Source organism: Pelophylax lessonae, assembly GCF_965119305.1.
Source record: "Pelophylax lessonae genome assembly, chromosome: 10".
Lineage (NCBI taxonomy): Eukaryota > Metazoa > Chordata > Amphibia > Anura > Ranidae > Pelophylax > Pelophylax lessonae.
In genome coordinates this window covers 40,419,241-40,444,298 of record NC_138777.1, presented here as the reverse complement: position 1 = coordinate 40,444,298, position 25,058 = coordinate 40,419,241, and positions in this window count along the sequence as shown.

Here is a 25,058-nt window from a genome sequence, read left to right as displayed (position 1 = left end):
ACAAACCAAACAAGTCGCTGGTCGGCAAGTGGTTAGAAAATAGTAATAAAAATAATAATTATGCTCCAATTCTACGATATGTTTGTGTGCCCATGTTGATTTTTCCCTCCCTTTCTGGTTGGTGAAACCCTTGTTGTCAGGACAGGCAGTGAGGGTAGATTAGATCTCACTAATGGAGCCCCAGATACCAATAAAAATGTTACGTTTTAAAACGTCCCCACTGATTTAAAACTAGAAAAAAGTTTTTAGCGTCACATACAATTGTATTGTAACTGTGTTGTCTGCAGGAGAGGCTGGCCCATAAGGGGCACAGGGGCGCCGCCCCTCTAGTTTGCATGCGGGGATGTATGCAGGGCGCCGGACTCATAGGTTTTCAAGCCACATGGTTAGAGCCTAAGGCTCTAATTGGCTTGAAAAAGGTTGGGCTCCCACCCACTTGTGACACTAGCAAATCAATATTCGCTATTGTCATTCAGTTTCTCTTCCCAACCAATCAGGACAGGAGGCAGATTGGGTTGGCCAGGAGGAGAAGCCAAGGAAGCCGCGGCGGGGACCGTGGAGGGCCGAGTGCGGGGGGCTGTGGAGGAGTGAGTACGAACCTTAAGGGGGGGTTGTTTGCCGCCCCTCCCCTCAAAAAGTTTAGCACCAGCCGCCACTGACTGTCTGCCCTAACGTTGTAAAGCACTGTGCAAACTGTTGGCACTATATAAATCCTGTATAATAATAATATACCAAGGTCTTCTCATTGAACATCAGTACCTGACCTCACAAAAATTGGCTGAATGGGCACAAATTCCCATAGACACACTGTAAATTCTTGAGGAAAGCCTTCCCAGAAAAGCAGAGGATGTTAAAGCTGCAAAGTGGGTCCAACTCCATACTAATAGGTTTGGAATAGGTTGTCCAACAAGCTCATATAGTTATAATGGTCTGCTATCCCCAGACATTTGGCCTTATAGTGTACTTCTGGACATGAGAGGACATGAGTATCACGTACCTGGTGGAGATCGAGCTGTGGAGGGGTCTTCTCTTGCACCTCCTGTCCAATACTCCTGGAAGAGATGACAGGTGGTGTGGGGCACAGAGTGGTACGAGGGCCAGTAAAGCAGGTGGCTTCAGCTGTGCCTTGGCAGGAAACCGATGGCTGTGGATCACCGGATGGGCACCTGGAACTGGAAATCCGTGATGCTGAATGAGAAGGCGGACGCGTAGGTCACAGGTAGGCAGGCAAGGAATCGAGAGGGGAGTAGAAGACAAGCCGAGTCAAACACAGGTAAACAGGAAGCAGGTCAGGGCACAGGTGAACAGGAACAAGCTGAAAGACCATTCAGCAATGTGCTCCTGTCATTGTTCAGTTTAAATAGGCCGTTTGGCGCCAATGCATACGCGCATGTGCGCACGCACATTTCTTCTTGTGCACAAGCGCATGCGTGCCAATGCCTGTTTGGGTCCAGCTGGACTTCTCTTACAATGGGGCTATTGCACAATTATTTTTCAGCATAGTTTCTAAGCATAAACCCCTTTTACCTCTCCTAGAAGCTATTCTAAGTAGACTGAACCAGGGACCTACACATATATAAAGTTCTCTGACTATTAGTGGCTGGACTGTTGAACAACCTCTAAAGTCTCCTTTACGCTTTACCTCTGCTTCTTTGTAGGCAGGTGCAGTCTATAGTCCCCACTGTAGGTGGCGCTCGACCTAAGCGGCAATGCAGAAGGAGAAGGAAGTAGTGAGGAACTTGGTTCCTCTATGACCTCCTTTGGCCACAGGGAGACAGCTTTCCAATTGGACATTGGCGCCCCACGTGACCTTGGCGGCTATCTTGGGTCAGGCAGAGTCTATTTAAGATTCTAGCAACTGGGTTTGGCACACTTTATGCAAGTGGCTAGTTTAGGAACAGGCTCCCCATCTGGCAGGGACAGTGCTTAGAGACAGGGAAAGGTTTCGGAGGAAGAAGGACAGAGTAGGGACTACGTCTACCTCCCTTCAGGAAGCCTCCCCTGTATGTGTGGGCCAGCCAGGCTGCATTCCGCACCTTATGGCAGACATTGTTGGCATCCTTCAAGTCTACAGACTGCTGTTACAGTTCGTAAGTGGCTCCAGACAGTGGTGTCGATCTGCCAGGTCTAGTTGTACTGGGTTGAACCTTTCTTCGGTAGATTGCTCTTTCCATGTTAATAATACTCCTATGTTGTTGATAGATGATCAAATTTTTGGCCAGATTAAAGAGGTTGTAAACCCCGGACGAAAAAAAAAAAAAAAAAGAAAACCTGTAAGACAAAGGCATACTGAGCTAGTATGCATAGCATACTAGCTCATTATGAAATACTTACCGTATATACTCGAGTATAAGCCGACCCAAATATAAGCCGAGGCACCTAATTTTACCACAAAAAAATGGGAAATCTGATTTACTCGAGTATAAGCCTAGGGTGGGAAATGCAGCAGCTACTTGACCCAACTGGACCACCATGAGACCCGAAACAGGGACTGCGAGCATGGTTCAGGGGCTGCGGACATGGTACATGAGATGCAGGGCTGTGTGCATGGTACAGGAGATGGTACAGGAGATGGTACAGGAGATGGTACAGACATAGCACAGGAGATGGTACAGGCATGGTACAGGAAATGGTACAGGAGATGGTACAGGCATAGTACAGGAGATGGTACAGGCATGGTACAGGAGATGGTACAGGAGATGGTACAGGCATAGCACAGGAGATTGTAGAGGCATGGTACAGGAGATGGTACAGGCATGGTACAGGAGATGGTACAGACATAGCACAGGAGATGGTACAGGCATGGTTCAGGAAATGGTACAGGAGATGGTACAGGCATAGTACAGGAGATGGTACAGGCATGGTACAGGAGATGGTACAGGAGATGGTACAGGAGATGGTACAGGCATAGCACAGGAGATGGTAGAGGCATGGTACAGGAGATGGTAGAGGCATGGCACAGGAGATTGTACAGGCATGGCACAGGAGATGGTTCAGGCATGGCACAGATATGGTACAGGCATGGCACAGATATGGCACAGATGGTACAGGTATGGCACAGAGGGTACAGGCATGGCACAGATTGTGCAGGTGATGCAGTGCTGTGGGCATGGTACAGGAGTCTCACTTACCTTTACCTGCAGTGCTGTGGAGGAGTCTCACTTACCTTTCCGCCTTACTTTTAAAAATGGCGCTGCCCGACGCCGACACGTCACTGCGCATGCGCCGTCTGCCTGGGAATAGCCAGTGTCGGCGGCGCATGTGCACTGATGAGGAAAAGGTAAGTGAGACCGTGACTCGAGCATAAGCCGAGGGGGGCTTTTTCAGCATGAAAAAACCTGCTGAAAAACTCTTACTGCTGAGATGGCCGACATCTTCCCCGGTGTTTCTTCCAGATTCGCGGGCTCCGGCGCTGTGAGTGGCTGGAGCCTTGATAACGCCACTCCCGCGCATGTGCGCAGGAGCCGCCTGTTTGTGACAGGTTTGGAGATACTCACAGTACCTACAGGTAAGCCTTATTATAGGTCTACCTGTAGGTAAAAGTGGTGTAACAAAGTTTACAACCACTTTAAGTTATTATGAATGTGCATACATGCTAACTAAAATGTAAAAGTAACACTTCAAAGATTTATTACCTCTCTCAAAGAGCAAAGTCCTTCCCCAACAAAGTTTTCATCTGCTTTTCTTTCCAAAGGATGGTACTATCTTTGTTCATTTGTTTCATTTGAAATTTTCAGTTTTAAGAACGCTTGTTCGGTTTTCTTGTTCATAGTGAGATCAAATCGATGTTCGTTTTCTACATCATTACCAAGATAATTCAAAGGAGCAGGATGAAAATATTTTCTTGAACAAATTAATTTCTTTTTTTTTTTTCATACTCTTTATTGCATATCAAAAACATACATAATAATAAAAAATTACATTTACATATACAATTTTCTACATTTATTATTCTATTCATCTACTCTATCTCTCACTAATCCGTTCCATACTACACCATTTACTCCAAAATTTCTGATATTTCTGTAGGTTCCCCCTACTTTCATACATAACTTTTTCATACGCTATGATATGATTACTGTAACTGCATCCATCCATTCTCTGAAAGAAGGAGTTATAACTTGCATCCATCTCTTAGCAATTTGCTTTCAAGCCTGAAAAAATGTTTTTTGCAAAAATAGCTTTACATATCCTGACCTTTTTTCATCTCTCAACACCCCCAACAATTATACTTCAGGGGTACAAGGCACCCGGCTTTTAATAATTTCAGATAATTTTTTTATTACTTGACTCCAATATCCCGTTCTATAACCTCTCTACATGACCAAATCAAATAGCAGAAATCTGCTTCATCTTGATGACATGGCAAACATTCTGATGTTGGCCTTCTATCCATTTTATATAGTCTAATAGGGATTAGATATACGTATATGGTGCAATATATATGTAGCACAATTCCCAGCTGTTTTGCTGAATAAGGGTTCCCCTGGGTCACCGGGTGCAACAAAAGTACCTTTGTGCATGTTCCTCCAAGTGTGAGCACTGAGACAATGACCAGTTTGCTAGGGACAACTGAAAATGCCGATTGGCGCTGACTTGACGCTGACTAGATGCTGGTCAACGCCGGTTGACACTGGTTAACTCTGGCTTACTGCCTGTTAACTCCAAATTGACCTTGGACTGCTTTCTTACTTAAAGAAGTCCTCTTTGAGCTCCCTTAAGCACTCCTTGCTGAGGTAGCTACTTGTACTGCTGCTGCGCCCACACCGGCACCCCCTTTCTCTGTATTATCTTCATGGCTTAGACACTGGCACCCCCTTTTTCTAAACCTTCTCCACAGGTTAGCTGGCTCCCGGATCCCTTTGACCTTCTGGAGTCTCCTAGGCAGACCCCTGGGTGGTTTCAAGTACTCACTACACTGTTTTTCCCCGAAACTTCTGCCCAGCAGCTCCACTCGGTTCACAGCACTCTGGATTCCTCTCTGCCGCCCAGCTCAACCTTCGCCCTCTAGGCCGACTGCCCAGGACACCCTCACTCGTGCTGACAGGAGGAGAGACAGCCGTCACCCTCCTCCTGGGACTCTGCTTCCCACCAAAGACGCCCGGTCACATGCTCCCCTCCAACCTATAGCCCATCCCAGGGTGCATTGCAGTAAACTCCACCCACTGAGATAGCCACAAGCCCTGGTGTGCTCCTGGCTAGGTTTCCTCCACTGTCCAATAAGAGCCCTCATTGGACACAGTGAGGAGACTCCCCAGGCACAACAGATCACACCTGGAAGCATGTAACAGCCTAACTAAATGACTAGGCCCCCCCTGATATGCAGACAGGGCCACCTATATGCTTCTTCCTAGCACCTACCTAAGAGGGTGCTACATATACAATTGTGTCATCCTGTTATTATCTGTCGGTGATACAACCAAATGCGAGGAACATATCTGCTTCCATTTCTTATCTTTCATTTCTGGTATAAAAACCTACCACAAGGTGGCCATCTTGGGTCAGGCAGTGTCTATTTAAGACTCCGCCTCCCAGGTTTGGGCACATTTTTATGTGAGTGGCTAGTGTAGGTTACCCGTCTGGTTAATGATTAAAGTTACACTTTTTTTAATATATATATATATATATATATATATATATATATATATATATATATATAGATATGGCCCTACTGTGTATGTATGTGAGTTAGGGTCATTCGATTGTAAGCTCCTTGAGGGCAGGGACTGATGTGAATGTGCAATGTATATGTAAAGCGTTGCGTAAATTGACAGCGCTATATAAGTACCTGAAATAAATAAATATATATATAAATATATATATCTATCTATATCTATCTATCTATATATCTATCTATATATATATATATATATATATATATATATATATATTTATTTATTATTTATTTCAGGTACTTATATAGCGCTGTCAATTTACGCAGCGCTTTACATATACAGTGCACATTCACATCAGTCCCTGCCCTCAAGGAGCTTACAATCTAAGGACCCTAGCAGATAAGTGATAGATGGTTCAATCTGCTAAAGATTTGGCCCCAGGCCAATTTCTGTCTGTCACGCCTGATCTGTGCCTGTTTTGCCACCCAGGGTAATGTGACATCGGTCGAGATTTATTCGTATATATCTGGAAGGCCCATCACCCAGATACAACGTCATTTAAATGAACTTGCTGGGTCGCTTAAGCAGACTTGCAATGATTTGTTTGTCTGTAACTGGAAGTAATTGAAAAGTCGAGCGTTTGAGCTTTAAGCTTCCTCTCCGGTCCCAGCTTGAACCCGTCTTGGTCACTACGCATTCAACCAAGTGCCTGTTTTTGTAAAGATTATTTGAATAATGGACCCCTGTAAGATATCAACATGTAACTCATTTAGCTGTCAAACATCTGAGCCGCTCTCGTTCTGGCGACATTATGTTGTATATCTTACCCACAATCTGGCTTTCATTTGACTCACTTTTAAGGATAAACAGTGTGACAGGGGTTACCGCTGCCAGCCCTGGGTAAGCTTTCGATCTCAGCTAGGCCCGGGGCGCCATTTATTGTGGTAACACAATCCTGGGGTCTCAAACATACTCCACCAAACGCTTCCCCCCCCCCCCCAACCCAACACTTTAACCAATACGAGATGTTTGGCTGCTCTTTAAAGATCAATAATGTTTACTGCATTCGATTCAAGCTGTCTAAACAGCCATTGAAAAGAGTTTTTTGTTTTTTAACTACAGAGAAAGAAAAGACAGAAAAGCCAAAGTGAATACGGCCTTTACAGTGAAGAGACAGGATGAGTTTATCTTCTGGTCGGTGCAATTAAAAGACTTGTACATGTATTTTCCATAACAAAGCCGGAGTACAGGCTGATTGATAAATGCCTAAACAATATGTATAAGCCTTTACCATTTAAATGGCGATTCATTAAGAGAGGCTTTTAAATGAAGAGAGAGCGTTATATTATCTCTGCATTGTGGAGCGTTTAATGCAAGCACTTTTTTTTTACCCTGAGTGTTTGGCCTGGTAATCCCTGCACCCACCAGCTTCTCTAAGGCTGTCTGAGAATATTTATTATGTCTCTGAACAGTCCTTCAGGATGCACATGTGGTTCTCATTGACTTTATATGATTGCATTTTTATGAATGATACATGTTACTTCTCATTTGTTACGTCCCTGCTGTTCCTACTCTGTGATTATAGACTATCAGGAATTTGTTCAAATATAAAGTTAGCATTTATCAGGCAGAAATTAGGCCTGGCGTTGTTTTAGAGATCCTCTTGCTTTAACGGGAATGTATCATGCTTTTTAACCACTTTACCACCGGAGCATTTTGCTGTCTTACATCTGGGCCACTTTTTGCGATTAGGCGCTGTGCGACTTTAACTGACAATTGCGCGGTCGTGCGACGCCGTACCCAAACGAAATTTACATCCTTTTTTTCCCACAAACAGAGCTTTCTTTTGGTGGTATTTGATCACCTGTGCGATTTTTACTTTTTGCGCTATAAACAAAAAAAGAGCGTTTATTTTGAGAAAATAACAATATTTTTCACATTTTTTTATATGAAATTCCCCCCCAAAAAGATGTAAAAACCAATTTTTTTAAAAATTTTTGGCCAATTTGTTTTCTGCTACCCATGTTTGGTAAAAAAAATCACAATAAGCGTATTTTGATTGGTTTGCGCAAAAGTTATTGCGTTTACTAACAAAGGGAAAGATTTATGTCATTTTTGGTGTTTTTTTTTTTTAACGAGTAATGGCGGCGATCTGCGTTTTTTTTTGCGGGACTGCGACATTGCGGCGGACAGATCGGACCCTTGACTGACATTTTTGACACTTTTGGGGGTACCAGTGACATAACTGCAGTAATCAGTGCTATAAATATGCACTGTTACTGTAAAAATGACACTGGCAGGGAAGGGGTTAACTTTATTGGAGAGGGAGGGGTTAATGTATGCCTGGTGCTTACTGACGTGTGTGGGGGGAGGTGACTGTGTGAGACAGGGACAGATCGCATGTTCAGCTATGCTGAACACTCCGATCTGTCACTCCCTGTCACTTGGGAGATCCGCCCGCTTGTGTTTACACAGGCGGGCGGATCTCCACACTAGATCCCCGACGATCGGGGCAGAGCAGCGGCGATCGCCGCTGCTCCTCCCCTGGCCCGACTCCCGCTGTGAATGAAAACAGCGGGAGCGTGCCGCCTACAGGGGAGGAGTCTGGCGACGTGGGTCTACGTCGTCAGAAGGGAACGAGCCACTTTGCCGCAGTACTATTACAGTACTTAGTGGTAAAGTGGTTAAAGGAGACTTAAAGTGATTGTAAAGTCGCGTTTTTTTTTTTGTTTTTTTTTTTGTTTTTTTTAACCAATTCAATACTGGGCACTTTCACCCCCTTCCTGCCCAGGCCAATTTTCAGCTTTCAGTGCTGTCACATTTGAATGACAATTGCGCGGTCATGCTACACTGTACCCATATGAAATTTTTATCATTTTTTCCACACAAATAGAGCTTTCTTTTGGTGGTATTTAATCACCACTGGGTTTTTTATTTCGTACAAAAAAAAAGAAAAAAGACAGAAAATTTTGAAAGAAAACAGAAAGTTTTCCTTATTTTCTGTGAGTAAATTTTGAAAATAAGTAATTTTTCTCCTTCACTGATGTGCGCTGATGAGGCAGCACTGATGGGCACTGATAGGCAACACTGATGGGCACTGATGAAGTGACACCTATGGGCACTGATGAGGTGGCACTGATGAGGAGGTACTATTATGCTGCACTGATGGGCACTGATAGGTGGCACTGTTGAGCACTGATAGGCGGCATTGATGGGCACTGAAAGGCGGCACTGATGGGCACTGAGAGGCAGCACTGATGGGCGGCACTGATGGTCACTGACGGGCAGCACTGATGGGCACTGACGGGCTGCACTGATGGGCACTGACGGGTGGCACTGATGGATACTGATGGGCAGCACAAATGAGCAGGCACTGATGGGCACTGACTGGCAGCACTATGAGCACTGATTGTGGGCATTGATGGTGGGCACTGTGGGCACTGATGGTGGACACTGATTGGCACTGTTTTTTCACTTTATTGTAATCAGGGCACTGATGATCAGTGCCCTGATTACCTGTTCTAGTCTCCCCTTATAGGAGGAGCCGCTGATCGGCTCTCCTCACCACACACTCTGACAGTGTGAGGCGAGCCGATAGACGGCACTTCCTCATTTACATGTGACCGGCTGTGATTGAACACAGCCGATCACATGGGTAAAGAGCCAAATCTTTGGCTCTTTACCAAGATCGGGGTTGCGCCGTGTCCTAACAACACGGTGCGGCCACGATCGCCGCACTGCGCACCCCCGCGGGTGCCCGAGAGAGGCCGTACGGGTGCGCCATCATATGACGGCATCCCAGAACGAGAGCTGCACCGCTCCGCCTTCATTTGACGATGGGCGGGCAGTAAGTGGTTAAACAAAAAACATGTTATACTTACCTGCTCTGTGCAGGGTCCCTCTTTTGTGCTCCTGGCCTCTCCCACCTGTTTAGTGCCCCCATAGCAAGCAGGGGAGGGGGTTTTGGGGGGTCGTGGTTAAGTTCCTGCACCTTTTTTTCTGAGAAATAAAGCCCTGTGTGAAGGTAACATCTCAGTAAATGCATGGAGGTAAAAAAATGTGTGCCTTTACAACCATTTTAAAATGGTTTTAGACTAATGCAGTACTGTAATTGGATAATGTTATATTTTTTTAAAAAAAATGTTACATCCTTTGTTATATCTCAGTGCTGATGATTTCCTGCAGCCACGTATGGTCTACATGCATGTACTCCATTGATGGCTGCATGTTTGCTGATAGTAGCAACAGTAGACAAGGCTTGTACAATGTGTGTTGAAATGGCCACTTTCAGCCTCCATCAGAAGCCCACATGATAAGGTGACAACACTGGAGCACAGTAGTAAGACAGGGTCAGAGGGTTGTCATCCTATACAGGAAATGCCTAAACAGGGACCTGAAAAGCAGGATTGCCAGGTACACTTTTATTAAATGTTGCAGATTTTAAAAGGTTAAAAATGACTTTTAGCGCTTTCTACATGTAGCACCCTCCTAGGTAGGTGCTAGGCAAAAGCAGCTATTGCTCCTTCTGCTGATCAGGGGAGCCTGATCTATTAGGTTGCCTGTTACATGTTTCCAGGTGTGATTCACTGGGTCTGAGGGAGTGTGCCCACTGCATCCAATGAGGGTGCTTGTTGGACAGTGGAGGAAACCCAGCCAGTGACACATCAGCTTTTATGGGAGTCCCAGTTGGAGAGCATTCTTGCAATGCATCCTGGGATTGTGACAGGGCGTCTTTGGCGGGAAGCAGAGTCCCAGGAGGAGGCAGATGGCTATCTCTCCTCCTGCTATTTGTGAGGAAGGCAGTCAGCCTAGTGAACCGGTTGTGGAGCTGAACTGCAGAAGATCCAGTGGAGCTGACAGTGGAGCTGCTGGCAGAATCTCTCTGGAAAAACAGTGTCTGTGAGTACCAGAAGATTTGCCAAAGGGTTTGCCCAGGAAGGGGGACCACTCCAATGAAGTCAGGGGATCAAGGAGCTAGCTCACACAGAGTGTTACAGTAAAGGGGGTGCCATGTAGAACCCTGAAGAATAGGGGCAAAGGGGGTGCCAAGTAGGGCCCTGAAGAGCAATTCAGAGAGTAGTACAGTTCATCGGATTCTTCTTCACTGCAGTGACAAAGTGAAGCAGCGGCCTTGCCGCACTCAGCTATACTTAGGCGTCCCAGCAAATTGTGCATAGTTGTTCAAGTTGGAGTATCCCACTCATCCCTTCTCCTATCCAAGTTCTCAAATAAAACAACAAAAATCCAAAACCCCTAGACTGTTTTCTGACTCAGCCAAGCACTTGGGAAATGCTATATTGTCAAGTTGTTGCTATGGGTAACCCAAGGGAATCCATAACCAGCAGCTCCCATGGGAGTAGTGCTACGTACATAACCTCCAATCACAACCTCACACGTATATAGCTTCCTAAAGGGCGTCAATGTGGCCTCTTCCTATTTTCATTCTATATTGTACATTGTGAGTTTTGCATTGTAGTGGCAATGTTTCTGCCAGACGTCGCTGAAATTCTACCATTACAAATTATCATGGTTGTGTTTGATTTATATTGTAAAACATAATAAGCATATAAAGATAGAAAATTATTTTTGACATTAACATGTTAAAGCTCATAAGATTTTGGTGATTGGGTTAACATCCACTTTAAGATGTATGATTGTGATCAGCATAGATAATCTTATCAGTAAGTGTTACAGTTGATCTGAACTCAAAAAGTGATTTCATTTACCAATCTGCGTGTTAAATATACTGTACTTAGACAGGCCAAAGACCGTGCAAATTCGCATGATTTCCCCATCAACACAGACAGTGCTGACAGGGGAATCCCTCCTGCCAAGGCATTGCCATTCTCCCAGCAGGAGGGAGGTGGGGGGCGGGGGAAGCCACCCCTACCAGCCGGGAGAAGACAGTGATTATTGCTAGTGGCTATAGCGGCCGCTAGCGATAGTCGCAGGTAAATCTGGCAGGTTGGTTGTACCCAAGTTGATCGATCGTTCCATACATAATTCTATCCATACATGGTTTTATGCTTGGCTGGTTCCTGCTGAACAGGCCAAGATTCAAACTGTCTTTGGCTGGCCTTAAAATATAATACGGCACGCAAATAAAAACAGAAGTTGTTTAGACAGCTAGGAAGACCTGGAAATTTTGGTAAGGATATATTTCTAGTGGGGGCCCAGAGTGATGTAACATTCTAGCCTTGATTCATGATATGAGAGCAACAAGGCAAAAATTATATATCAGTGAACCTCCCAACTTCCAGAGATCGGAAAGAGGAACACCTATTATGATAAAGTATGTAAGCAAAGGACGCAACTCCAGCACAACCCCTCCCCCCCCCCCCAGGTATACACAGACCATAAATAATGTACACTCATAAAATGACTTGTTAATCCCATGAGTGCTTTTTCGACCACCACATTTGCTTCATACCATCTTTTTTAAATTATCAAATGTATTTATTTAGAGTTTGGATGAAAGCTTTCATAGTATTACATTTTCGATAGTTAAATAGTACATCTTTTTCAAAGAACTATGCGTAAGGCCAAAAAGAAAAAAAAAGATGAAAGGGGGACAGAGGAATAAATTCTATATGAGGGATCATTGAGATCTTTGATATCAGCTTTATGTTGGCCATACATACTTGAATTTTGGCCAATTCTTGCTGAATCCAAAATTTAAACCATGGGCCCTCCAGTCAACACCACTTGACTCAACAAGCTTCAGTCTGAAAATTGAAGGAGCCAATTCTCATCCAAACAGTGACTTCAGCCAATCAAATGTAGTTACTGTTCAGGTATTCTGTAGTCAGAATGCAGTAGTGAATACAGGAATCTATGTATTTCTCTTAATCAGTCCACAGTGCAGAATTAGAGGAATAACGCATGGCTAGCTTTAGAGTACCTATGCTGGTTACCTATATAGATACTTTTTTTTTGCATTCTTTATTTATATATATTTTTTTTTTTATTGATAATTTTTTTGAGAATAGCTAAGGCACATCAAAGAAGATGTTAAAAGAGTAAATAAAAGTAGGCTTGAACTCTAAATACTAGAATAAAGAAATTCTGGGTTTATGCAATAAAAGTCCAGGGGCCCCACGTCATAAGGATAGAATTCTAGTTCCTGCATGATAAATTAATACTTTTTCAAGACAAACATACTGTCAGATAAAAAAAGTCCTGGGTGGAAGATGCAGTCAGGCAAGAACCACCGAGTTGCAAATTTGAGGTTTTTATTATAACCGTTCCTATTGTCCCCCACACAATGCAGATTATCATCGTCCACTTGAAATTCTTCTCTCTTTTAGAGTTGGCCTCACCATTGATAAGCATTTGAAATCCTGATCTTCTGTTTGTAGGCCATTGTTTGTTAAATTAGGAGGTATAAGTGCCTCAAATGTGGCCACTGGCATCAACAAAGTATCCTATGCAATGTTCAGTATATGTAATGCTAGAGAGGACTGTCAGAGATTGTAGATATACTAGAGGAAATAATAATCAGAGACTGGAGACCTGTTGTAAGGCTGGGAACATGTTAGATAAGGCTAGTAGAGATGACTTCTTTTGCAGCTTTAGATATTAATGCTGTTTCTTCCACTACAGACTGCTGGAGGCCAAGGGCCACACATCAAGAACCTAAGGGCAACATGTGGCCCTTAGGCCCAAGTTGGTGTAGGCAGCTCTAGAGACAGAGAAAACAAGGAGATCAGCGCTAGCCTCAGTGGATATAGGGGAACCACAGCCAACATGAACCAATATAGGTTGTTGAAAATTGATAGTTGAGAATAAAAATCCAAACCGGTATGTGAAGTCCCTAATGGATGAAGGGTGTACACCAAGCATCGCCGCCGGATGGGGTCCGCTCTCTGATGGAGAAAGCTTGAGCTGGTTGATTGTGCAGTGAGGGGAGCACACCGAACCAGCCGGTGTGCACTAACACTTCCTCCTTCTACCTCCTGTGCTGCAGAGCTCAGTGGAGCGGGATGGATGCGTGCAGCCGGAAACCGGAAGGATGTCACTACCGTATGTGATGAAACAGGAATTCATAGCCAGCTTGACTCGCAAACAATGCCCAGTTGCCGTGATGACATGTTTCGCGGAAGTACCGCTTTGTCAAAGCTCTAGAGATTGAGTAGAGGTTTGCCTGGCCCAAGAACATTATACAAGATTACCAGCTCAGTTTTCCAGTACCAGATTTATGCGCCAGTACCCAACCATGGTGACCCAGTAGGTTTTCCCATGTTGCAGAATTTATAGGTAACTGTTGCTGCTCACATTGCACAGAAATTAAATTTATCAGGTAATCGTATATACGGTATATGACAGTAAGGTGAACCTCTCTGGGTGGCTAAGATCGCCATGGGTACAACCACAGCCATGAAGGGTGCTAGTGGTGCGGTAAGTGAAGGATATGGTCAAGACATACAATAGAAAAAACAGTGCTCACATTAGGGTCCCAGTGAAACCAGGTAAGGAGTTTGGAAAAGTGGTGCTCAGGCTCCAAGTGTCCTCTAATCACTCATGCTGATTATAATCAAATATAGGGAGCTGGGAACTTGAAGCACCCATGTTGAGATCTTCATTTGTCACATGGTGATAACAAAAAGAAAACAGCTTATGCATTTCGGCCAAATGTAAAGTAATGCACCTGGGTGCCAGAAACCAGAAAGCAAGTTACTCACTAGGGGGGAACCTCTGGGGGAGTCTAGGATGGAAAAGGACCTGGGGGTACTGGTAGACAACAGGCTTGGCAGTGGCATGCAATGCCAAGCCGCTGCAAGTAAAGCCAACAGAATACTGGGATGTATAAAAAAGGGGATTCACTCCAGAAATAAAGAGATTATTCTCCCACTTTACAAGACTCTGGTCCGGCCACATCTGGAGTATTCCATCCAGTTCTGGGCACCGGTCCTCAGGAAGGATGTGCTGGAACTGGAGAAAGTCCAGAGAAGGGCAACAAAAATAATTAGGGGAATGGAGGACATCAGCTATGAGGAAAGACTACAAGCACTGAACTTATTCTCTCTGGAGAAGAGACGATTGAGGGGGGATATGATATCAATGTACAAATATTGTACTGGCGACCCTAGCATATGGAAAAACCTATTCAGAGAAAGGGAATACAATAAGACACGTGGCCACTGTCTAAAACTAGAGGAAAGGTAGTTTAACCTTAAAATACGCAGGGGGTTCTTCACTGTAAGAGCGGTAAGGATGTGGAATTCTCTTCCGCAAGCAGTGGTATCAGCAGAGAGCATTGATAGTTTCAAAAAACTATTAGATGGGCACCTTAAAGACCACAACATACAGGGGTATACAATGTACGGTTAACAGCAAACACACACACACATCATAGGTTGAACTGGATGGACTGATGTCTTTTTTCAACCTCACTAACTATGTAACTATGTAACTATGTAATGGTTTTAGTCATAGCTATAACTAAGGCCTTTGGCTGAAACACGTAGGATGTTACCAGCTCCCTATATTTGTTTTGGTTCAAGACATGTTTGGTGCAAAGGCTGTGTATTGCCCGGTAGGACCACACATTGAAGATCAGGAACCAGGCTAAAGGTAACCATTTTGCTTTGTGGATTACAGGCTTTATTCCCTTTATTTTCACCTGGTGATCCGGAAAATAACACACTCTCTGCTCCTGGGTGACCTCACTCACTTCTCCACTGTATCCATCCAGAGAACCATTGTTGCCATAGGAGGCTGCTCTTCTGATTTAGATCACAATCACATCTTCCTCCCTTCATCTCCAGTACATAAGGGTGTGGTGGAATGAAAGTTGGATGGCCAGACGACGTCTTTTGGTGACGAAATGCGTCAGCGACTCCAGACGCAACGTCCACACGCCCCCTCTCTGAGCCGGCTATTGTTGTTTATGCTGACTGGATACATGCGGGACGCCGCGATTGGATCCCCAGCCACCATTTTCTATATGCTTGTCTGTACAACACCATTGTGAGTAGTTCTTTTAATAAACTTCATATATGTTATTTACGGGATTACACTATGGTCTTCTGTACATTTTTTTCCATACATCCATCTGACCATCACGGAGCCACCTTGAGGAATTAACCATTCCAAATCACAATCACATCTTCCTCCCTTCATCTCCAGTACATAAGGGTGCTGTGGAATGAAAGTTGGACGCCTGGAAAGAAGGTAACTCTATTTGTGTTTTCAGGTCAATTCACACAAGGTGACAAGGACACAATATTCCTGGCAAGATCAGCAATTTTTTCTTTATTTGCTGAAAATATTTTTAGCCTGAAAATAATAAAACTAAGACATCCACCATAGTTAAGGACAGGAAAACTGCAGTATATTCAGAATTTCTTAAATTTAGATATCTTGTGAAAACGCAGGCTCATTTTAGATGTATGCCACACTGATGGAGGCCTATTTATTCTCCCATTGGCATTGGTGATGTTGAAGGAGGGTAGCCTGGGGGAGGATTGTAAATGTATCCCTCATCCCTTCTGTCATTCAAAAAGCTGAGAAAAAACAAGTCCAGGTCCAGGAAGAGGCATGCAAATCAAGCTCTAAAAAAGGGAAATGTGTCTCTAACTGAAAAAAAGTTAATTCAGCAAACTGGTTGACATCACCAAATGAACTTATTCTCAGCCATTCATACAAGTGTTTGAGATCACACCTCTTTCTGTTCTGGGGAAGTGAAAAGGAATTTGCATTTTATATTCTTCACCTTTTGTATAAATGCGCACTTCCATTAACACTTTTACCAAAGTCATAAAGACATTCACCTGTACAGATGTCTCTTTGAATAAAGACATTGATTCTTTCAAGGTATAAATATGTAAAACTAAGTAGAAGAATTTGAAAAAGTTTCAAAGAATGAAGAAGCAGGCACAATTTTCAGCAGGTTGTACCAAACAAAAGGACTGTAATCATATGAAATGTATACATACCTATTAGTGTAAATTTTAAGAACCATTTTTAATATTTTTAAATCTGTGCTTTTATAAATCACTTTGAATTTTAAATACCTGGTAAAATCTGCATTTTTTGCAAAAAAAAAAAAAAAATTATGGAAAATCTCCAAACAATGATATATTTTCTGAAAGCATGGAGCCTGTAGAATAAAATAGGGGCAGTTGCATTTTTCTATGTTGCATATTTGTGCAACTGCTTATACAATCTACATTTTCAGGGGAAAAAAAATGTGCTAAAATGAATTTAAGTGCACTTACAATAATACCCAATTTTTGAGTAAAATATAAAAAGATGAGGTTAACCACTTCAGCTCCGGAAGGTTTTACCCCCTTAATGACTAGGCCATTTTTTGCGATTCCGCACTGCGTTGCTTTAACTGACAATTGCGTGGTCGTGCGATGCCATACCCAAAAACAATTTATGTACTTTTTTTTTTGCACAAACAGAGCTTTCTTATGATGGTATTTGATCACCTCTGTGATTTTTCATTTTTGCGCTATAAACAAAAAAAACAGCGTCAACACCAATATTTTCAACTTTCTGCTCTAAAACATTCCCAATAAAAAATGTTTAAAAGTCTAATTTTTTTTATCAGTTTAGGCTAATTTGTATTCTGCTACATATTTTTGGTAATAAAAAAATCTCAAAAAGCGTATAATAATTGGTTTGCACAAAAGTTATAGCATTTACAAACTACGGGATAGATTAATGGACTTTTTTTAATTCATTTTTTTATTATTAGTAATGGCGGTGATCAGCGATTTTTGCGACATTGTTGGCGGACAGATCAGACCCCTAACTGACATTTTTGACACTTTTGGGGACCAGTGACATTAATACAGTAATCAGTGTTAAATAATATGCACTGTTACTGTATAAATTACACTGGCAGGGAAGGGGTTAACACTGGGGATGATTAAGGGGTTAAATGTGTTCCCTTTTGTGCTTACTAATTGTGAGGGGGGATGGGTTGGACAGAGGCAGAGAGAGATCGGTGATTCAGCGTAGCTGAATCACACGATCTATCCCTGCCTCTCTGACAGAAGAGCTGCCTGCTTTGTTTACATAGGCAGGCGGCTCTTCTGTCATTCTAGCCGAAGATCGCGGGAGGCCAGCAGCGATCGAGCCCGCGGTCTGGCTCCCGCTGTTTTTAATTACAGCAGGAGCGCGGCTTCGGCGGCGCGCGTGCGCTGACGAAACTGCGTGCACTAAATCACGTACATCTACATGATTATGCGCAGCCGAGCCACCCTGCCGTAATAAATCTGCGTTGGGCAGTCGGCAAGTGGTTAAGTAATTAGATACCAAACATGTAAAGCCTTCATAGTTCCATAAAAGTCCCAGTTTTACTGGATAGCCAGTAGACGGCTGCTGCAGTCATGAGCTTGTTTTAACCCCTTGAGTTTCAGGACGTTTAGAAATGAGCTTAAAGCGGAGTTCCACCCAAATGTGGAACTTCCGCTCATTTGCTTCCTCCCCCCCTCCGGTGCCACATTTGGCACCTTTCAGGGGGGAGGGGGGAAGGGGTACCTGTTTTTGACAGGTACCCTTCCCCACTTCCGGGAACGGCGCTGTCCTCCTACCCTCCGTCGCCGAGCCAATCCGAATGCACAGCGTGCTTTGCGCATGCGCAGTAGGGACCCGCCCATGAAGCCGCAAGGCTTCACTGCCGGGTTCCCTGACCGGCAATGGCGGCGGGAGCACCTGACAGCCGATGGAAACATCGGCTGTGGTGCTGACATCGCTGGACTCCAGGACAGGTAAGTGTCCTAATATTAAAAGTCTGCAGCTACAGTATGTGTACAGTATGTGTATCTGCTGACTTTTAATTTTTGGAGGGGGGGCGGAACTCCACTTTAAGGTGGCAAGTGGTTAACTTGGTAATCCTGCCATAAAGGTCATTGTTCAGGCATTTCTTATTAAAGGATGACAATGATCGGTCTCGGTCTCCTAGTTGTGCTCCTGCATAGTTATCCTATCACAGGGGCTTCCAATGAAGTCTACCAAGCATAGTTCACTACAGGCAACAGACTTACAAGTAATGCTCTGGAAACCCACCCTAATAAATGCCATGCAGCCATTAATGGAATGCGCGTTGACTAGAAAGTGGCTGAAAAGTGTCTGCATGAGATCAGCAGCAGTTAGATGTTACATATGAAGGAATGGCATTTGTTTATGATACACGGGGGTTTAGCAAACTAATGTTATTCAGTTAGGGTTTACATTTACTTGTAAGTATGTCGCCTGTGAGGAAATTGTTGGTTGTGTATCCCATAAATACACATGTAGTTGCAGTAAGCGTGAAAAGTCACATAACTGCAAGCAATGAGGCCTCGCTCCATAGAGCTTACAGTCTTGTACTTGTAATTAGAGTCAATTATCACCGGTTTAGTAAGACTGAGAAACATCCCACAAGGCTGATCCCCTCACAGACAGCCCTGAGGTCATATGTTATTTCCTCTCTGGCTGCAGCCCATGCACATCATCAATGTAGTCTTTACAGACGTCTAGTGTGCACATGGGAAGTTGTATGTTTTGCAGACTTTAGCAACCACAACTCTTTAACACAGCCTTTGTCAACCTTTTGACCCATGAGGAACCCTTGAAAAAAGTTTAGGTCTTGGGGAAACCTTGCTAAAAATTATTATACCTGGAGTTCAGGGTACATTGGCATGATTATAAAGTGGAGGAACGTTTTAAAGGAAAGAATAAATAATGGTAGACCTAACAGATTGAACACATCAAATTATTATTAGTAACATAAGTGGTCAGTGTAGAAGCGACCTCTTACGTTGGTGGTTAATGGAAAGTTACCCCCTTGTATTGGTAGTTAGTGTAGGTGGGAGATCAGTTTGCCTTTGCTCACTGCTTATGGAACCCCAAGCTAGCTCAGGGAGTACACTAGGGTTCCAGTGGCTCTGAGGAAGAGGCTTATGCCTCGAAACGCGTCAGCCATCATCCTAATGAGACTATGGACACCTGTATGGACTACTTCTGAGACTCAAGTTCATGAGTTTGATGTGATTGTTTTTCACCTGCATTTGTGAGTAGCCATTTTTATGTTTTAATAATAAAGCCCTTATTGAGGATAATGCGCTAGGTCAGTGCGCCCTTTTTTTGTGTTTTTTTTGGCAGTATTGTTGGACTGCCCCAGTCCTTTAGGGCAGCAAGACCTGAGCCATCAGAGACGCCATTTATAAAGTCCAGTCGGAAAAGCAGTTGGGGAAGCCTCGTCTTCTGAGCGCAGGAGAAAGGTGGTTCATTCACCATATTTTGTTTGGAGGGTTCCATAGAACCCTGGTCAAAAAACTCTGCTATACTGCTTGAGTACTGTCCCCGTAGGGCTTGCTGTATGATGACTTGTTGGGTCTCCTCTAATTACCAGCAAATGGTCACTTAGGGTGCAGTTCACACATCCCTCCTTACTCCCAATGGCTCGTTGCTCAAAAAACAGTCCAGGGGAGTTAGTTTTTAGTAGTTATTGTGGAACTTGAATGGGGGAAGGAAATAGTGGGATACTCCAACTGGAACTATGTACAATGGCTAAGGACAACTCTCACTTAGCCTCACCAGGTTGCTTGTAGAAGCAGTCACACTGCTTAAACCATACAGCCACATGTACGGAAAGGGTTACGTCTCCTTGCGCTTTCTCTCCAGCAGTAGACTTGGTGACACCCATCCACTGACTCTTCTAGCTGCAGGGCTGGCCCCCCTCAGGTCAGGCCCCTTGACACAGATCTGTGCTCACTGTACTGCAGAATCAGATCCTTCAATGTCCTCCCTCTCAGTCAGCTCTACATGACCTCTGGGTTAAGTTCCTCTCTAGCTCTTTAGGCCCTTAGGTCAGCTACCTGAGGCCGCATGGCACCTCTACAGAGGAAGAGGCAGCTGCCCCCTCCCTCTGGGATTCCGCTATCCAGACGAAAGGCCCTGAGCACATGTGCTCTTGGCTTTTATACAGTATCCCATCATGCACCAAGGCACTCTCCCTCTGCCAAATTACTAGGTCTGTATTAAGCTCATTTGTCAGGTTTCCTCCCACTGTCCAATATGCCTCCCTATTTGTCCAGTGTAAAACACTCTGCAGACAGACTGAGTTGCACCTGAGCACATTGAGCAGACCTCACTAGCAGATCCTGATCTCTTGTAGGCAGAGAACAAATATAGATGTACCCGAAATCCATTAGGTACCTAAACTCCCCTATCTCCATAGTAAAAATAAAAGTTTTAAGGTTTAAATCAAACTAATTGTAAAATAAAAAATGAATTCAACAGCGATATAAAAATCATACTGTTCTGTAACATCATATACAGCTTTATGGCTTCCCAAAAGCATGTTATTTAACCTCCCTGGCGGTATGATTATGTCAGGAATTACATACCAAAAGCGGTAAAAAAATTTTCATGGAAATTTGGCGTTATGTATTATAGGCCTACAATTCTTAGTAATTACTGACTTAAACCTGACCAAAACAAGACTCTAGTAGACATCCCAGATGTGATAAATTTGAAACACAAACGCATGAATTATAATCGAATCAATAATATAATTTTATTATTTAATATATGATAAAATTATATTATTGATTAGATTATAATTCATGCATTATATATTATATATATATATATATATATATATATATATATATATATGTGTGTGTGTGTGTGTGTGTGTGTGTAGATATATATATATATATATATATATATATACACACATATATATATAATATAATATATAACGCATGAATTATAATTGAATCAATAATATAATTTTATATATATATATATATATATGTGTGTGTGTGCATATACATATATATACACATATATACATATATATATATATATATATATATATATATATATATATATATATATGCATATATATATATGCATATATATATATATTTATATATATATAATATAAAATGTGTTATGTGTTTGTGTTTTGTGCAACGTTTTTTTTTTTTTTTTTTATTTCCCTCCCTAGTTCCGCTCCCATGCAGCATTGCTGCTGCAGGGAACGGAACTAGGAAGTCATCACACCGACGGAGGACGGACGAGCGGCGGGACTCTCGGCTGGCGGTCACAGCAATGAGAGATCATCGCTGGATCGCCAGGAGAAGGTAAGAGACACCGCTGCGCTCTCTGCACATCCACCCCGAGCGTGACTCGGGGATACCGATAGTAGCATAAAAAATCCACCCCGAGTCACGCTCGGGGTTACCCCCAGGGGGGTTAAAATATTTGTGTAATTAAAAGAGCCTCTTGAAAAATCTTTCCCAGTATACAGTATGTTTTTTTTTTTTTTTTTTTTGCATTAGTACACTTACCTTATGGAAGTGCCCATCTTTCTGTGCCATTTTTTTTTTTTTACAGTAGTTTGCTTATTACAGTGGGGAAAATAACTATTTGATCCCCTGCAGATTTTGTAAATGGGCCCACTTACAAAGAAACCAAGGGTCTATAATTTTTATCATATGTGTATTTTAAATGATAGAGACAGAATATCAACTAAAGATCCAGTAAAAACACATAAAACAAATGCTATAAGTTAAGTTGCAATTCAGTGAGTAAAATAAATATTTGATCTAGCAAAACATGACTTTGTACTTGGTGGAGAAACCCTTGTTGGCAAGCACAGAGGTAAGACGTTTCCTGTAGTTGGTGACCAGGTTTGCACACATTTCAGGAGGAATTTGGGTCCACTCTTCTTTACAGATCTTCTCTAAATCCTTAAGATTTCTTCGCTGTTTCTTGGCAACTTGAAGTTTCAGCTCCATCCATAAATTTTCGATAGGATATAGCTGGGGACTGACTAGACCACTCCATGACCTTAATGTGCTTCTTCTTGAGCCACTCCTTTGTTGCTTTGGTGGTATGTTTTGGGTCATTCTCCTGCTGGAAGACCCATCAATAGCCCATCTTCAATGTTCTGGCTGAGAGAAGAATGTTCACATCCAAGATTTTACAATACTTGGCCCCATCCATTGGCCCCTCAGTGTGGCAACTGGCAAAGTCAGCCTGCACCTTTAGCAGGGAAACAGCCCCAAAGAATAATGTTTCCACCTCCGTGCTTGAGTATAGGAATGGTGTTCTTAGGGTCATAGTCAATATTTTTCTTCCTCCAAACATGGCGACTCCAATTAATGCCAAAGAGCTAAATTTTGGTCTTATCTGACCACAGCACTTTCTCCCAATCCTTCTCTGAATAATTTAGATGCTCATTGGCATGACTGTATATGTGCCTTCTTGAGGAAGGGGACTCGCCATGTTTGGAGGAAGAAAAATGCTGACTATGACCCAAACCTTAATCCTATAGAACATTTATGGAGGGAGCTGAAACTTTGAGTTGCCAAGCGACAGCCAAGAAATCTTAAGGATTTAGAGAAGATCTGTAAAGAAGAGAGGACCAAAATCCCTCCTGAGATGTGTGCAAACCTGGTCACCAACTACAAGAAACATCTTACCTCTGTGCTTGCCAACAAGGGTTTCTCTACCAAGTACTAAGTCCTGTTTTGATAGGGGATTGAATACCTTTTTTTACTCACTGAACTGCAACTTAATTTATAACATTTGTATTAGTGATCGACCAATATCGGTTTTCCGTTGCCGATACCGATAATTTGGCCATTGAATATCGGTATCGGCCGATATTGGCTGATATTTTCGTACATTTAAAAATGTTTTTATTTTTTTTATTTTTTGCACTTGACAGGTACTGTTGTGGAGGGATCTGGGGGTCTTAAAGACCCCAAACCCCTCCTCTGCACTTAAAGCGGAGTTCCGGGCACAAAAAATATTTTTTTTTTTGTGCCCCTCCGCTAGGTATGCCGCACCTGAAAAGGAATTGGATAGTTATTTTTTTTTGTTTACTCACCTTTTTATTGACGATCGTAAATACTCACCTATGACAGCTTCCTCCTCCAGCGCCGAGGCTCACCCCGTCACTTCCTGCCTCGCGATGATTCCTGGGAGCTAAACGTCATAGCTCCCAGGAATCAATGCGCCGCACCGGCCCCACTCGTCATTTCCGGGCGACGCCGCATTCCCCTGCTAAACAGCTTCTGGGCATGCCCAGAAGCTGTTTAGGAATGCGGCGCCGCGCCGGAAGTGACGAGAGGGGCCGGTGCAGTGCATTCTGGGACACGAAGACGCGGAAGAAGACAGAGAAGAGGACCGCGCCGGCTTCAGCTGCCCACAACCGAGATGGAAACACTGTGGAAGAAAATTTCTAAGTAAGTATTTCTTCTAAAAGGTAAGTGCGAACCGGGACAGATCAGAGGCTAGCCATTGTGGAATGTGCTAGCCCTGACTGTCCCGGGGGTATGTTCAACAAAAAAACATTTCTCTTTCTTGTTTTGAATGCTGTCCTTTTTTCTTAATCTGGCGCCGGGTACCCGGAAGTGATGTCATGACATCACGTCCGGGTTTTTACATGGAGAGCCGATCAGAGCCGAATGCGCCTTTGACCGGGTTTTCGGCGGCCCTGTAGGCTGGTTGCCTGAGTCTCCCGGTGGGACGGGAGACCCGGGCGAGCCACGGAAGGCGGCAGGAGAGGGGGGGGGGCGTCCCCTCCTGCTCCTTGTAATGACAGCTGAGCGGCTTCTCAGCCGCATCAGTTGTCATTACAAGACAGCCGATCGTTGGCTATGGACAACGGTACTGGGGTGATGCCTCTAGCTGCAGGCATCACTCTGGTACAAGCACTTAACCGAAATATCCTCAATATCGGCCACCTTGGTTTTCAATGATTCGATTGATGATTCCGATATATCGGGGAAAGTGTATATCGCCCCCCGATATATCGGCTTTGCCGATAAACGGTCGATCCCTAATTTGTATCATGTGTCTTTTCTGGATTTTTGGTTGATATTCTGTCTCTATCATTTAAAATACACCTATGATAAAAAATTATAGACCCTTCGCTTCTTTGTAGGTGGGAAAAAAAACAAAATCTGCAAGGGATAAAATAATTATTTTCCCACTGTAGTTCTAAAAATGACCAGAATTTAAAAACTAGAGTCACCTCTTACAGACAAGGTGTAATAGACAATAAGACTTGCTAAATTTCGAACAGGATTCAGCAGCCCCTTGGGAAATCGAACCCAGGCAGTTTCACCCATCAATAGTGACCATCCAATGCGTTACACGGAAGAGAGAAACTCATAGATGCGCGCAGGGGCAGTAATGGAGCTACCTGCACTGGAGGAGGGCCAACCCAAGAGGTAGGTCTTCCATTATGTCCATGTACTGTATGCTATGCACACTCACACAACATGGCAACAGCTGCTAAGCCTCAACCATGCTACAATTCTGCTTTAAGACATGTCCCATTAAATTTCAAGCAGTTGCTGTTGTCACCCCAGATCTTTTTTTTTTTTTTCTAAGCATTTGGCACATTCTTTTCCTTTACCAATAAAATAAACAAATATTAAGGAGTATAGCACTGCGCTATAGAACTGGAAGCCTCATTAGTCT